We start from the raw sequence: 15,287 nt of genomic DNA on the forward strand, positions 1-15,287 counted from the left end.
TTAACACGATAAACATATCAGACTTCGAGATACACCATGCCAATCCGTCTTTATGTTACACTTTTTTAGTGCCGAAGAGATCTACGAAAAGCCGGAAGATCCATATCAAAGAATTCCAAGTTGTGTGACGAATTGACTAATCTACAGGTTCTGGACATTGGGGCATAAAAAAAAAGTTTCTCTTGGAAGATTCAATAAATAGCAGATTTTCACTTTGGTGACACGGTTGGGAACATGACAAGAAATTGATTGCAACAGAGATGGGACATCAATCATTAAGTATTTTGAAAATGCAAATAAGGTGCATCTTATTTGTTTTATCATCACTTTTTTTTCCGCACTCAATGGTGCATAGATCACCGCATTAATGTACAAAATACAGCGTATTTCAATCAAATGTTGCTTAAACGTAAGATAATCAGTCTTTCACCTGGGCTAGTCCAGAAACAGTGAAATATTACAATTTAAAAACTTTTAAAATCAATATTTATCGTGCCAGAATTCTAACCCAAAACCTAAAAAATGGTGGGCGGACACGCCAACCACAACACTGCGAAGCCGCAACCGCAACACAACATCACTCGGTTTCCTCTTTCAGGTTTTTTACTTGGTAGCAGCCGTCGAATCAAAAGCGTTTGTCCGGAATTATGGTTCTATTTACATCCGCCAACATACAGAACATTTAAGAACCAAAGAATTTTTGATAGATATAGTCAAGGTAATAAAAGGTATCAATGATTGCAAGACCATTGAATTATAAAACTAGAGTAAGAATTATCGTTGTAAATATGGTCCCTTAACCTGTGGCCAATTTACAAATGTTTGATGGAACGGGCTTTAGTCAGTTGCCAGCATTTTTTGGCTTCTTTTTAACTTTAATCTCTAATCGCAATTATTAAAATGCTAACATGTACGCTAAGATACTGCACAAATCATTTCGGAAAAGATTGAATAGTGATGGTACAATCTTTCACCGGTAGGTTATGTTTTTCTTCTTCTTCTTCTTCTTCTTCTTCTTCTTCTTCTTCTTCTTCTTCTTCTTCTTTTTGTTTTTCACATCCGCTCATAAGTAGAGCATGTGGACATCACCAGTTGCCTCGAAGAGACCCTATCATTCGCATTTTTGCCTCTTCCCACGTCAATCTAGCGCCTCTTATTCCACCGAATCAATATTTAAATATCAATATTTGTTTGAAATAGCTATTTGAATGTTAAAAACGTTTTAATTATTTGTTACCACTATTACCAGTATCAGTATCACTATTACCAGTATCACTAGTCGTTAACTATCTTTTGACTTTGTCCTTCTCCGCTAGCCGGCTAGGCGTACGCCCGGGCGTAAACGATAGTTTCCGGGAAGAGAGTGACATACTAGAAAGGACTCACCATAGACCAATATGTAGGGTCTATAGTCCATAGTCGATGACACACACGTGTTAAATTAGTTCACCTGAAGTAGACTAATGACCGACGATGCAATGTCATCATTTTCCATCGAATCCAATATATTCGTATAATGCAACTCTTACAGTATTACACGTTAAACCGGGAGCATTTTTCTGCAGTACATTCACTTCGTCTCTACCACGAAGAAATTAACTACAAAGAAATATGGTCTATAAAGAGACCCCAGGACGCAGCCAACATCAGTCAGCACTTTCAGTCAATCAGCCCAACGAGATCAGTGCAGTTCACTCAGCTCCAGCACGTAGTTCAAGTGCAGTTACTTTAACCCATTATTGACCTTACACTTGTCTGACATAATTCATTTTTTATTTGCCATATAATAAATAACCATCACACAGCAACCTCGTGTCTTCTCTGTCAATCTCTAACTGGGGTAGGAACTTCAACCAACCCTCAACAACCTATTCCTACAAATATAAACAGTTCGTGCTTTTTACTGTACTACGTGTTTTGCTTGCCAAAGCCGATGCGATATGACATGATGACACTTGCACCCACCGCTGGCTATTCTTTCCTTTGGGGACCCCTTTTAAGCTCGGATTTGCATAGAGTGTCATCTCCATATATTGTATCTCAATGAGCAAGACACCGAATGACGAACACTCTTCCAGAATGTCGAAAGGTTTGTTAACGAATGGCAAACACTTTTGTTCTCCTGACGAGTTTTCTGTGGTTTCCTCGCCATTAGAGCAAATTCAAAAGCTCCTAAAACAGGCCACCGCAGAAATATCCCACCTAATCCATTCATATAATAAAGATTATAACATTATGAAGCTTTGAATTAAAACGAAAAATGTGTTATTTTTTCTAGTTAACAAATAAATAATTAAACTTTTGAGGTAATAGGGATAATAGGGATCCCTTTTTAGGGTTCTGATACTAAGTGAAGGGGTCAACACTGTTCTGGCATCGAGACAACACTATAACGTAGGCAAAAAGGTCCATAACCTTTTACCAGAATCGTGGAAAGACGGGAGTGTTGTCAAGTTACGGAAGGTGTTGACCTCACTCTTTCATGACATTGGTCGTGGGGAGTCAGAAAAGTTGATGCATGCCACGGATTGGAGAACCTTACTGGATGTCAAAAATAAAATATAAAAAATAAGGAATAATTTTAAAAAATATATATTTATACATGACAACCATAAAGTTTCGCATAAATAAATTATCTATGTTTTTATGAATGTATGTATGTGTATGCGCATGGGTGTATGTACGTATGTGTGTATGTACATGTGTATATATGTGTATATTTATATACATGTGTGTATATATGTGTATGTCTGTATGTATATGAATCAAAATGTGTATCCGAATAAGTTTATATTTTGTTTGACTGTGCTCTATATTAATTTGTTAACAATTATAATATATTAAAATGTAATTGCCTAGCTTGGAACGGGGTATGTACCCTTGTTAGCTGGGCAAAGTGAACATGGAATTGTATTTTGTTAAAGAGTGTGAATAAATAAATAAAATATTAAAAAATAAAAATTAATAAAAAAAATAAAAATAATCAAACTCACATATTAAAAAATTATGAATCGAATCAAAGATTTAAGAATCACTCTTCTTATACTCGACGTTGAAAGCATCCACCACATACCCGAATTCGTTTGAAAGACAACATGTCTGTCTTTGGATTCACTCATACAAGCAAGCAATTGTTTTTTTTCCTTAACGAATTTATTATATTTCATCCTTTACTAACCAAATTCGGTAAGGAAAAGCGCGAACAAATATTTACATATACTCGACAATGCAAAACGGAGTATAAGTCCCAACGCTTATGTACGGAGGTGGAACATGAAACTGTCTGAAAAAGGATATAATCAGAGTAAACGTGGTCAAAATGCGATCTTTTAGACGAACGTGTGGGAAATCAATGTACAACAGAGTTACTAATGACGAACTAAGACGAGAGTGTAAATCTGAGTCAAGTTAAATTAATAAGATTAAGAAAGGCTCTCTAAAATAGTTTCGTCATCAAGAACGAATGGATGACGGAAGAATGGTAAAACGGGTATACATCGCGAGAATGAACGGTAACGTGGAACGAAGGCGAGTAAGGAATATTAATACTATTTATATTAGTAAGTTCTCACAATATAAAATTGCTATTAAGAAATAGTTGGTGGAGGTGGATTGCACACGGATCGATGAGTGGATCAAGCCAAAAAGGTAAAATATGAGTACTGTTTAGGTAATTTGTTCTATTGGTAAATTTGTTCTATCGATAAATTGGTTATTTTTTATGATTATTTTAGTTTTTTTTATTTTATTATTTTAATGATAATTAGGGTTATTGGATGACGTTTTTTTATAGTTATTATTATGTTTACTTTGATAAATAGCTAATCTTAGGCAAGTTTCACATTTTGTAAAATGTTTCCCTCGGCACGAGACACCCCAGTGAAAGAACATTATTCTGTATAAAAAAAGAATACAGACAATGTAAAAGTAAAAAAAAATATGTACTGATATTATATTGATGCATTTTTTATGGTGCTTAGGGTGTGCACAATTTTAAACCATTACTATAAACAGGGAAAAAATAATTTATACAAGAAGAAATAATTGCATATATTACATATAAAAAATAATGAATAAGAATCCATAAAATAACATTAAAGTATGACAAAATGTACGCATGTAGAAAAAACTGAATAGACGTATGTAGTGGTCCATCCTCTTTGCCTACCTCCACTGGAAAATGGCGTGATGGTAGTAATAATAAAACTCTTTATTGCTCAACTGTTCGCCCTCTTCTTGAATATGGCTCAGTGGTCTGGTCTCCATTCTATGTCAATCGCATAAATCACATTGAATCAGTCCAACATCGCTTGCTTCGAAAAATAGCGTGGATGCTTGGACTAGAGAGGGATAATTATTCTTATGCTGAAATAGAGTCAATATTAAATATTTCTAGTCTACAAAAACGTAGAACTAATATTGACTCCATATATATGTTCGGCATACTAAATGGTATAATTGATGTTCCATCATTACTGGGACAATTAAAATTCAATATCGGAATATTCGGTTTCTCAATCTACGAGTCGGAACTCGTAGATTGAGAAACAATGAAGTACTGTTCATCGATCAGCATAGAACAAACTATGGCCTAAATTCTCCAATGACCCGCCTTTGTCGTATTGTTAACTCAAGACAGGATCTGGACTTTTTTGGTTTAAGTTTACAACGATTTAAACGAGCACTAAATAAATAGTCCAGATCTTGTCTCGATGTCCCTTATGTTTGTCAATGCTTCTTTCTTTTTTCTCTTTTATTGTAATATTTAAACCTTATAAATTGTATACATGGACAATGTCCGTTAATAAATAAATAAATAGTATTAGTCATTTTATATATATGTTTATTAGTAAGAAATGACCTTTAAAATATTTCCAATGTCATCTTTTAGATTTTGAGCAATAGACGTAACTCTCTTTACATCAAGAATTCACTTATTCTCGTTTTTCGGATGCGTGGAGAGACGTAAAAAAACTAATAAAATTCTTAAATAAATAAAGAAATCTTCCGCACGACAGAATTTGCCGGATCTACTAAAGGGGTGTATTTGCCCATAACGTATTCAGCATTAGCGTTGAACGGTATTTCACGCTTCAACGTCAAATCTTTTCGGCTTTTTACACAGGGTTTTCGCTCCTGTGAGAAGTTGAACGCTCATGAATGATGCATGAAAAAGCGTCCGGACCATCTATTGACCGCCAATACCGTCAAAATATGTGGGAAACGTTTCAATTGTAATTCTTAAGACCCCCAGAATTTCAGATCTACCCATGGCTGGCCGTCCGATCGGAGATTTTATCATTCGAAGTTAAAAAATACGCGTTACTTTTAACAACCACGTCGGACAACATTTTTCTTAAAAATATTGTAAATATAAAAAAAAACTTTTTTTCAATCAATGGGAATGAAAATCTTATGGTTAATTCTCGGTGTCATGTAAGGATTTGCCGTGACAATATTTATGTACTTTCGATGGCTTCGTTTGCAAAAACTATTAGGATTACAGAATACATAAAAATTCTCCTTGATAGCCCGTTTTTTTTACTGTCGGAAATTTGACAAAAGTGAAGGGGACTGATTTCACAGCGCTGCATGTGGGAGTTTGAATTTGGGCTTGTGTGGGCGCACCCGTTCCATATAATATGAAAACACCGCAATCGACTTAACGTTTGTACGTCAACTAAATCCGGCAATTATGCGTTATGTTTCATATTTTAGTTACCATCAACTAATTCCTTATATGTTGGCCATTTGTACTCATGATTTCGATGAATGAATTTTAGGTTTTTAAAAAAAAAAAATTTTGTTGAATAAAAAAAAATATGTATTTGTTTAATTCATTTTGTTTAATATGTTTTAGTGAATTATATTTTTGGATATTACACTTACAAAAAAAGCAACATGACAAAAATACTTGATTTGTTAGCTACATATGTTCGATGAATTCCATAGTATTTGGTAAAATAAGATAAGATTCATGAGTTAAGTGTACCTTGATAAAAAAGCTACTGTAGCTTCGAAACCAGTCTGTAGAAAAATAAAAACTAAGTAATTTTCAATTAATTTTATTACACTGATAAAATAATTGATCATCATCATGATCATTTCCCTATTTGGCACTAAGCACTGTATTAGCACTCAAATCACAGCGTACCTAGATAATTAGTTACATGGAAGGTAAGGTGATCAGTCTTGTGCTTCAAGTACCAGTCTAGGAAAGAAAATATTGCTATGTTAAATCTCCATTAAAACAAATATTTCACGTCCACCCTCTTAGGAATTGAAACCAGAACTTCGAGAATGGTAGGCGAACGCGCTAACCACGACTTATCTGCACTCTCTTTATTCAGGATTCGTACCTGAGAGGAGCAATATAATATTCAATAAATTAACTACCTAGTTGAATTAAATAGTTGGTAAAAAAGATGTATAAAAATTAGAAAATTGTCTTCAGGCGTTGCCTAGTAGGAGATTTGGTTCAGCCGGGTGAATCTCACACACGTGATAAAGGTTTCAGCTCTTTTACTTTACAAAAGTCAACAGATGGAAGATTTGAGGAAACGTGGATGTTCAAACATGGGGAGAATGGTGAATGTTACAGTGTGTAAAGTGGCCACTCAAACTAGCTAATGACAGGTCATAAGCCCCATATACCCTTCTCAAAAATGTTTTCCCTCTCTGTTGGTATAAATTTAAATACGAATAACTCCCTAGGGAAGAAATCCAGCCAGTCTGCAAGCATTTGGACATACTCAAACATTGTTACATTACATATTATTCCAGATATTTATGTAAAGAGCGTAAAAAGTCAAAAATAAAAGTCAAAATTACTCAATTATTTTATTATGAAAGGTAAATAACTGAAATTGTTTTAATAATCAATATGAAAATGGTTTTATTTTTAAAGCAGATTTAGATAATAATAAAAAAAATATCCATTAAAGAGAACGTCGTATTCATAACTGAAGAAAATAAAAACGAATTTATATTAAGGGTAACTAGCCTAGACGGTTATTTTTTTACCCATCCAACATTTTGAAGAAATACGTTATTTTAGTTTTCAATAGGATATAATTATTATTTTCTCGAATACAAAGTTTTCTGTTATATTTTCTCTTGTAGCAATAATCGTATTTTTTTATTCGTTTAAATATACCTCATATTTTAATAGTTCTAACAATGTTTAAATTGGTCGATTGATGCTCTACAATAATTATTGATTCGCCATTAAACAGTTGAGCAACAGTCGATTTCAATATTTCAATTTATACATGAGATAAAATATCTGAAAAAAATACAGTAATTGTAATTATTTTATTAGAATGAATACATGGTAATAATTTTCAGAGTAATAATGCGTAACCTAGAGAGGAACTCAAACGTACGAAAACCATTCTACAACTATTGGGTATTAAGTTAGCTACAGTTTGCAGCAAAACAATGGACCGTGCTCAGTTCGAAAATTGCCAAACGGATATTATTTGCATTGTAATTTCTTTTAAATATGTACTTGAGTATTTATCATTGCAGGGTTATTCCAATCTATTTTTCTAAAATTTGCCTATATTTTTTTATAAAACTGAAAATACGTGTTTGTGTTTATTATTTTTTTTATTTATTCATTTAATTCACAATATATTTATGTTTTATTTATTGAGACATAAATCCCAACTCCATTGAACCAAAGTCCAGTGTTGAGTTTGTATGTTTGTCCGTCACATCTCCGAAATGACGAGTCGTAGCGGCCTGAAATTTGGACACGTCATTTAAGATGCAATTTCAAGGTTAACGTTGCTATTTTCGAGTAAAATTTTAATCAACCGCCTAGTGCGGCCGTGACATATTGCCCATAATTAACAGCAAACATACTTTAATTTACAAATTAATCCCATAAATTGAGAAAAAATAGTATCTGAAGTAAATATATTGATATAAGGAAAGTTTTTAAGCAACATAATACACGTGTCGGGACAATAAATGCCAAAAATCAATGTAAATCATGGAAAAATGTTCGGAATCAATTACCTGTGAAAACCGACTCTTTTCACATCGTTGACGCTCCTACTGCTGCAAGCAAACATACTGCAACTCACCATAGTCAATTTTTATTTATTATAACGTAAATATCTAAGTTATTTACAAACAAAGCCAAGCACAGCTACAAAAGCATCCGATCGAACCGTTGTGTTTAAGTTGTCAAATGAAACAAAATGGCCACTAATTGGTTGCTAACCAACAAACCAACATCGATTGCGTTCTATAAAACAAAGTGATAGGGCTTCTCTCTAGGTTACGCATTATTGCTCTGAGTTATAATTTATTAAGTAAAAAGACATGTTGTTCGTTAATATTAATTCTAAGCTTATAAATAAGTACTTTATTGATTATGCTTACAGCAATAATGGCGAGAAATCCCAAAATGTGTTCAAAAACGAAAAAAAGGATTCTGTAAATTTTTTTTACAACCAGAAACGTGCAAATTAGAGTAATAAAACTTATAATTAAGGCTGTGTTGGATTCCATTCTAAAACAGTAATAAAGAATATTAAAATTGGTAAAAGGTATTTGTATATGTATGTAGGTACGTAGTTAAGTAACCCAATAGTTTGTGTTTGTCAATTTTTTGGTAAACGAGGACTCGATTTTACTTCCTAGGGAAGGAATAACAATCCATGTTTTACAATAAGGACGGAGAACATTTGAGGGGAGGAAACATAAAAGTTTAGGTATTTATATAATGTTAAAACATAGACAAAATGGTGAATGTTGTACCGTTTGTAAAGTGGGCACTTTTCCAGCCAGTGAATTTCCTTAGTCCTGTAAATGCCTAGACTTTCTTTAACTTTTTATCTTAAATGTTGTGTGAGTCTCTGTTGCATTATGTTGGAAAAATACGTGTTTTAATATTTTAAATACAAAAAACAAAAAAAAAATCAGCGCTTATGAAATTCCTGAAATGTTAAAATTTTTATTCTTCATATTCTTAGGTAATCAGACTTTGAGGTGTGCAAAAGTTCTGACCGAATTAAATTATTTGAAGTTGATTATGAAAACTATATTTTGACATAGGTTTACTACCTTACTTTAATATTTTATTATTTGAAAATATTTATTTAATTTATAAACATATCGGCACGTGTTTCTCTAAGCATTGCAAATAAAAATATGTTAATCGAAGCTAAACTGGCAGAGCACAACGGATTTTTAGTCCCAACATTTATGTATGGAAGTGAAACATGGAATTGGCAGAGGAAGGATAAAAACCGAGTAAACGCGGTTAAAATTCAAGCTTTTCGACGAATGTGTGGGAAATCAATGTATTGCAGGGTTACAAATGATAAAATCAGGCAAGAGTGTAAATTTGAGTCAATTATTTATAATTGATAAGATTAAGAAAGGGTCTCTGAGATGGTTTAGTCATGTAGAACGAATGGACGACAAAAGAATGGGACAACAAGTATATATGCTGAAAATGAACGGTAACGTGAGACGAAGACGACCAAGGAAGGCGTGGCATGACGAGATAAACCAAAATCTTAAGTCTGGTCATGTCAAAATCTGACAGAACCGAATGGCATGTATGACAAGATGTATGAATATGGAAGAAGCTAGGAATATATGCCAGGATAGACGTATGTGGCGGTCCATTATTTTTATTTTATTTATTTATTTAATCGCCTTGTAGGCTTGTACAAGTTTTTAATATATTTATATATAAAGAACAGACATGTATTTTACACAAAAGAAACAAAAAAATTAAATGAAGTATTTAAAATAAGAAAATAAAAAAATATAATATCTAATCTTACATATAGTACATACAAATTTATTCCATTGGAAAGAAGAGACGCTCATTTTTTCCCATCGGTTATAAAAAAAATCTTAAAATTAGAAGTTAGAAAAAAATATAAAAATACAGATATGTTTTTAAATGGTATACAATTTTAAACAACATTGTATTATTTCAGTATTTAAATTTGGAGATAATTAATTAATTCACTGCCTTTTAAAATTCAAAAGTGTAAAATTAAATATATCTATATCATTTGCGTATTCATTTGCAAACACATGAATTCTCTTTATAGGCGAAAGTGCACTGTAGTTTGTTGTAGATACATTTATATAGAAGAGTTTTTTTATCTCTGCCTACCCCTACGGAGAAATGGCGTGATGGTAGTAGTAGTAGTAGTAGTAGTAGGTATATCAAAACCGTCAAAACAAGGAGGGTGTATGTGTGTGTGAGCAAGAGTGAGATAGTAATGATGTAAGTGGAGATAATTGCGGTTTTAAATTTCGTCAGAATATTATTTTTACACACAAAAATTTATTTTTAAATTTTTTATTCAAACATTTATATCACAAAAGATAGTAAAAAAGTGATGTGCATACCTTTTAAATTTCAGAACATGCGCAGTCTTTCTTAAGTCTTCTTTTTATCTTCTTTGCAGACCATTTGTGACGTCAGCTATGAAGTTAGTAAATGCATCAAAATAGTAGGGAATGTAATTGTTGAACAAAAGGTCCCTCCATTGGGGTACAATAACCTTAAAAAATATTTTTTCATTTAATCAATCCGTGTCCGATCTGAAAAGACGTGGCGTAACAACTCCAGGAAACATCTAGGAACGTGTTAACTTTTTGCTCCCTGGCTAACTAAAAATAACTATATTCCTTCAATTCTTTCATCTGTTGATGTTGGTGAAGTTAAAGAGCTGAAACTTTTATTTACGCAGGTGAGATTCATCTAATTGAATTATTTCACCCACATACTAGGCAACGCCTGAAAATATTATTTTTTCAATTTCTATACTTCTTCGTGGACCAGGTAATTTATCAACAATATTTTGAGTTTGTCCAAATTTTTGTAGACAAGGACTGGATTCAACTCCCTGGGGAGCTGTTTATATTAACATATTACAACAAAGATGAAAAACATTTAAGAGAAGATAATATAATTTTTTAATAAATAACTTATATGTAAATATAAGTTATTACATCATTCATATGTATTTCTATTTTATTTGCAACTTTTTTAGTGCCCAACATTTCTTAATTGTTAAATTGCTTTTATTTTGATATGAATAATGTACTTAATCAATAGCTACACCACTGTGGAAAATTTATGTTGACTGTTTTTACATTTTTTGTTAATATATTCTTATTTTATGTGTACAATATATGTAAAACCTGTTGTTTTTTCCAAAAAATAAATAAATAACTATGAAAGCAAGTAAATTTTTTTCATGTTTCTTAATTTGGTTATAATGAAGGTTTTAAATTTATTTTTGGAAATAAATCGTATTAGGAAAAAAACATTTTTTTATATTGCAATTCTCTGGCGGTACAAACGTGCATCACATTATTTTTTTCATTTAAAGAGTTTTAAGAATTTTAAGAGAATGATTAAAAACGATCATACATTTTTCTGTTTTTTTTTGCACCCGAAGGGGTGAAACCCGGTCTTTTGTCTACAAACATTTGGACAAACAAGAATATTGTTTTAAAAGAAAAAGTTCAAAAACTCTACTATTTTCAGGGAGCAAAAGGTTGAAAGTGACGAAAACCGTGGAAAAGTTTAGTAGTTTTATATTTTATTATACTTGAAGCCCTGAAAAGAATTCTGAATTTATTCATTAGGCAACAGTTTTAAATGAAACAGTTACATTAAATAAGTGAATTGGGGGATTATTTTTATAATTTATCCATGACGGCTACTGATAAAACAAAGTGATGAAAATTATGAAGTACCGCAATAGGCCACTCATAACTTCAGGGAGCAAAGGGTTAAAAGTGATGAAAACCTTGGAAAAGTTTAGTAGTTTTTTATTTTATTATACTTGAAGCCCAGAAAAGAATTCTGAATTTATTCATTAGGCAACAGTTTTATGTGAAACGGTTACATTAAAGTAAAAAAATTGGGGGAATATTTTTATAATTTATCCATGACGGCTACTGATAAAATAAAGTGATGAAAATTATGAAGTACCGCAATAGGCCACACATATGCTAGACCGCGTAAGCGTGCTCTATGAAAGAGATACAAACAAGACTAGAAAAACGTTGAGTTAAATTAAAAAGATAATTTTATTTTAAAACAGGCTTACTAATGAGAGGGAGAGAAGAAGAACTGGATAGAAAAGACACAGGATGAGCTTTAGTATTTCTCTCACTACGTAACACGTTCCTATCACACAAAGGACTCCAATAAACAAATCCTTGTTGCGAATAACAACATCTAGTAAGTCTTTCATGGTTCTGCAAAGTTTATTCCAAAAAGAATTCACCTGCTAAAAACACAAATAAATAATTGAAAATTACTTTGCATCGACATATTAATACGGAGACTCGCCCTATAGAGTAAAATATTTTCAATAATAGTGACATGAAAACGTCGTAGTTACAAATTAAGTTTATATAAACCAGAGCTGCATTCGATGATCATGCATACGCTATCAAAAGAAAAGTTTGTATCTTAACCTTAACAATCTACATTAGTTTTTTGTGAATCCCAATCTGATTCTTTCCTTTAATTCCTTATTATTTCGACCCATTTATTTCTTTTCACTGGGTTTTGCGAAAATATCATTAAGTCACGTTTATTATATTTTTAAAACGTAATCTTATCAGTGTACTCCTGCAACTTAAGATGACTTTGCAATGGGGAAATATAACGCTTTTCTTTACGTTTTCAAGGTAATAAATTTGAAAAGTAATAAAATAAATTTGAAAGAACAATTTCATGAATCTTGACGCCACAACAACCAAGGCCAAACACGTCGCGTTTTTCTAATAACATATTTTTATTGAATTTCTTTTTAACATTAATATATGAAAAAATTTCTTCACAATATCCATATTGATTTTGAAAATACAATTATTAATTATTCTAAATCAAAAAATAAAGTAGTATGTGATATTTTCCTATTGCGCTGCTAGGCGTATTTGGATGTTTACAAACTACTACTACTACTACCATCACGTCATTTCCCCGTAGGGGTAAGCAGAGAGAGTGGACCGCCACACACGTCTAGCCTGGCATATTTTCCTAGCTTTTTCTACATTCATACATCTTGTCATACATGCTTTTCGGTTTTGTCAGCTTTTGATATGACCAGACTTAAGATTTTGGTTTATTTGATCATGCCACGTGTTCCTTGATTATTCTCATCTCACGTTACCGTTTATTTTCGTCATATATACTTGTTTTATCGTCCATTCGTTCTACGTGACCAAACCATCTCAGAGTCGCTTTCTCAATCTTATCAATTATACTTGAGTCAGACGTTTACAAATATTTGAATAATTATGGTTTCACGTTTTGTTAATCAATCATGAACAAATATTTACTAATAAAAAGTTAAACAATCCTTTTACGATGTTAATCCAAAATGTTTTTACTCGTTTTCATGACACAGTCAGGTATTTCTGTTTCAATTCTAAACGTACGGCCCGGCTGGAGATCGAAGAACGACTAAATACGCATTGGGCATAATTGAGCGTTAGGGCATGAGTTGAGTGTCATTGTTTTTGAAGGCTCAGGGCATGTCTATGTGTGTTAATATCTCGATGCAATCAGTTCAACAAAAACTTATGAAAAGATCATAAAACAATTAACTTACATTTGACATTTAAAAATGCCTCGGTTGCGACTGAAACTGCAATCATGTGTTAATTGTAAAATGTATTTTTGAATACAATGTTTATGCACTTAATTTTACTACCATTACTTAAGATTTAGATGTTGTATTATTTAGACTGCATGTCAGTTATATTACATTGAAGACAAAATTTATTACAGTTATTCATTCAAATATTATGTTCTGTTTTAATTTTATTTTTTCATCAACAGTACTTACTTTATCAATTAAACAAAAAAAATTATTAGAATAGGTTATATAATATCCAATCATTACTTACCATTTAAGTATCTGCCTACTCTTTTTTTTAAATCAACTTGATGATTTAAATTTAAATCAACAACTGTTTAAATTGCAAAACAATTACCAAAAATGCCAAAAGAAACTTGTCAAAGTTCAAAGTAACAGAAGTAAACAAAACTGAATTTTTATCTACAAACCGACTCGAAAATACTATTACCAACAGGAAGAAAACAATATGTGGGGATGATTTTAATCGGTTGAAAAAATGATGATTTTGATATGAAAATTTGATGGTTTCGAAATAAAAAAACATCTCCCATCATAGGATTCAAACATAAAATTAGGAATAGTCCAGAAACTGCATACGAGCATCAAACAGAAGGCGACTAAACTACTTTTAAATGAGTAATTTTACGTTTTGACCCATTAGTTTTTTTATAGACGTCGCTCAGTACGCAACTCCCGATTTGAATTTAATTAAGCCGTGTTGCGTCGTTTTCAAATAAAGAAATGCTGCTGGGATAAAAAATAAACAGCATTAACAAAATATTTGCATCGTAGATCTTTTTAGCCGTTTCGCTGTCCATTTGCTCTACGTGTCCGAACCAACGCATCCCCCTTTCTTGATTCTGTCGATAATGTCTCAGCCTTACATGGTTCACGCATTTCGACATTTGTGCACCTATCATACATCGTTTTACCTCACATTTGCCTGAGGGATCAAGTTTCGACAGAATTTAACCTACTTTTATCATTATTTTTCCAATTCCATACTTCGCTTATACATATTAGAGTTGGCACTAGAACTCCATTGTGCGATAAACATTTGTTTGCCAAAGTAGATTTTAGTGCACCGTTCACCCTGTTTCCGGCACTCACCCTCCTTTCAATATCTTTCTTGGTCTTTTTATTTCTAGTAAACAAACTTCCCAGATACACAAATTCTTCTACCTGATTCAGAATATCTCCGTTCACTCTAATCTCACACTTAGTCATGTTTTTATTTCTTTCGAAAAACCATAACTTTCGATTTATCAACATTCATAGGCAATTCGCTTTTTTAATTATAAATAAAATCAATATCATTTCCCTAACCATACTCGCTGGTGCATAGAGAGACTGCAGCATATATCGATCATATGTTATATTTTGATGGTAAGGCGGTCAGTCTAGCGTTTCAAGTGTCAGCCCAGGAACAATGAAATATTGCGGTACAAAATCACCTTTATTATTGAAATTTTTTGTTGATCTTCCCAGGAATTGAACCCGGGACCTGGGACTTGCAAGATTAGATATCAAAATTCAACATTTTTCGAATGTTATAATTTTATTCCACTAACATAATTGTACTCGTATTACTAGTCAAGAAAAGAAAAGTACTTAAAAAATATTGTATGTTAAATTATT

The 15,287-nt window shown here is 32.2% G+C and overlaps 1 long non-coding RNA gene across 4 annotated transcripts; it reads right to left on the reverse strand.

Annotated features, from left to right (window-relative positions):
* Nucleotides 1-6,826: 6,826 nt before the first annotated feature.
* On the reverse strand, nucleotides 6,827-13,783 carry LOC148273319 (uncharacterized). Of its 4 annotated transcripts, XR_015824610.1 has the most exons (5): nucleotides 13,620-13,783; nucleotides 12,105-12,287; nucleotides 10,390-10,544; nucleotides 8,395-8,524; nucleotides 6,827-7,285 (listed from the first exon to the last, which is right to left on the reverse strand). It is a non-coding gene; the product is annotated as an uncharacterized LOC148273319 (long non-coding RNA). The 4 variants fall into 4 exon arrangements; XR_015824613.1 differs by lacking the exon at nucleotides 12,105-12,287; XR_015824611.1 differs by lacking the exon at nucleotides 8,395-8,524.
* Nucleotides 13,784-15,287: the final 1,504 nt, after the last annotated feature.

Source organism: Micrasema longulum, unplaced genomic scaffold (assembly GCF_059751315.1).
Source record: "Micrasema longulum isolate JH-2025_06_02 unplaced genomic scaffold, ASM5975131v1 h1tg001994l, whole genome shotgun sequence".
Classification (NCBI taxonomy): domain Eukaryota; kingdom Metazoa; phylum Arthropoda; class Insecta; order Trichoptera; family Brachycentridae; genus Micrasema; species Micrasema longulum.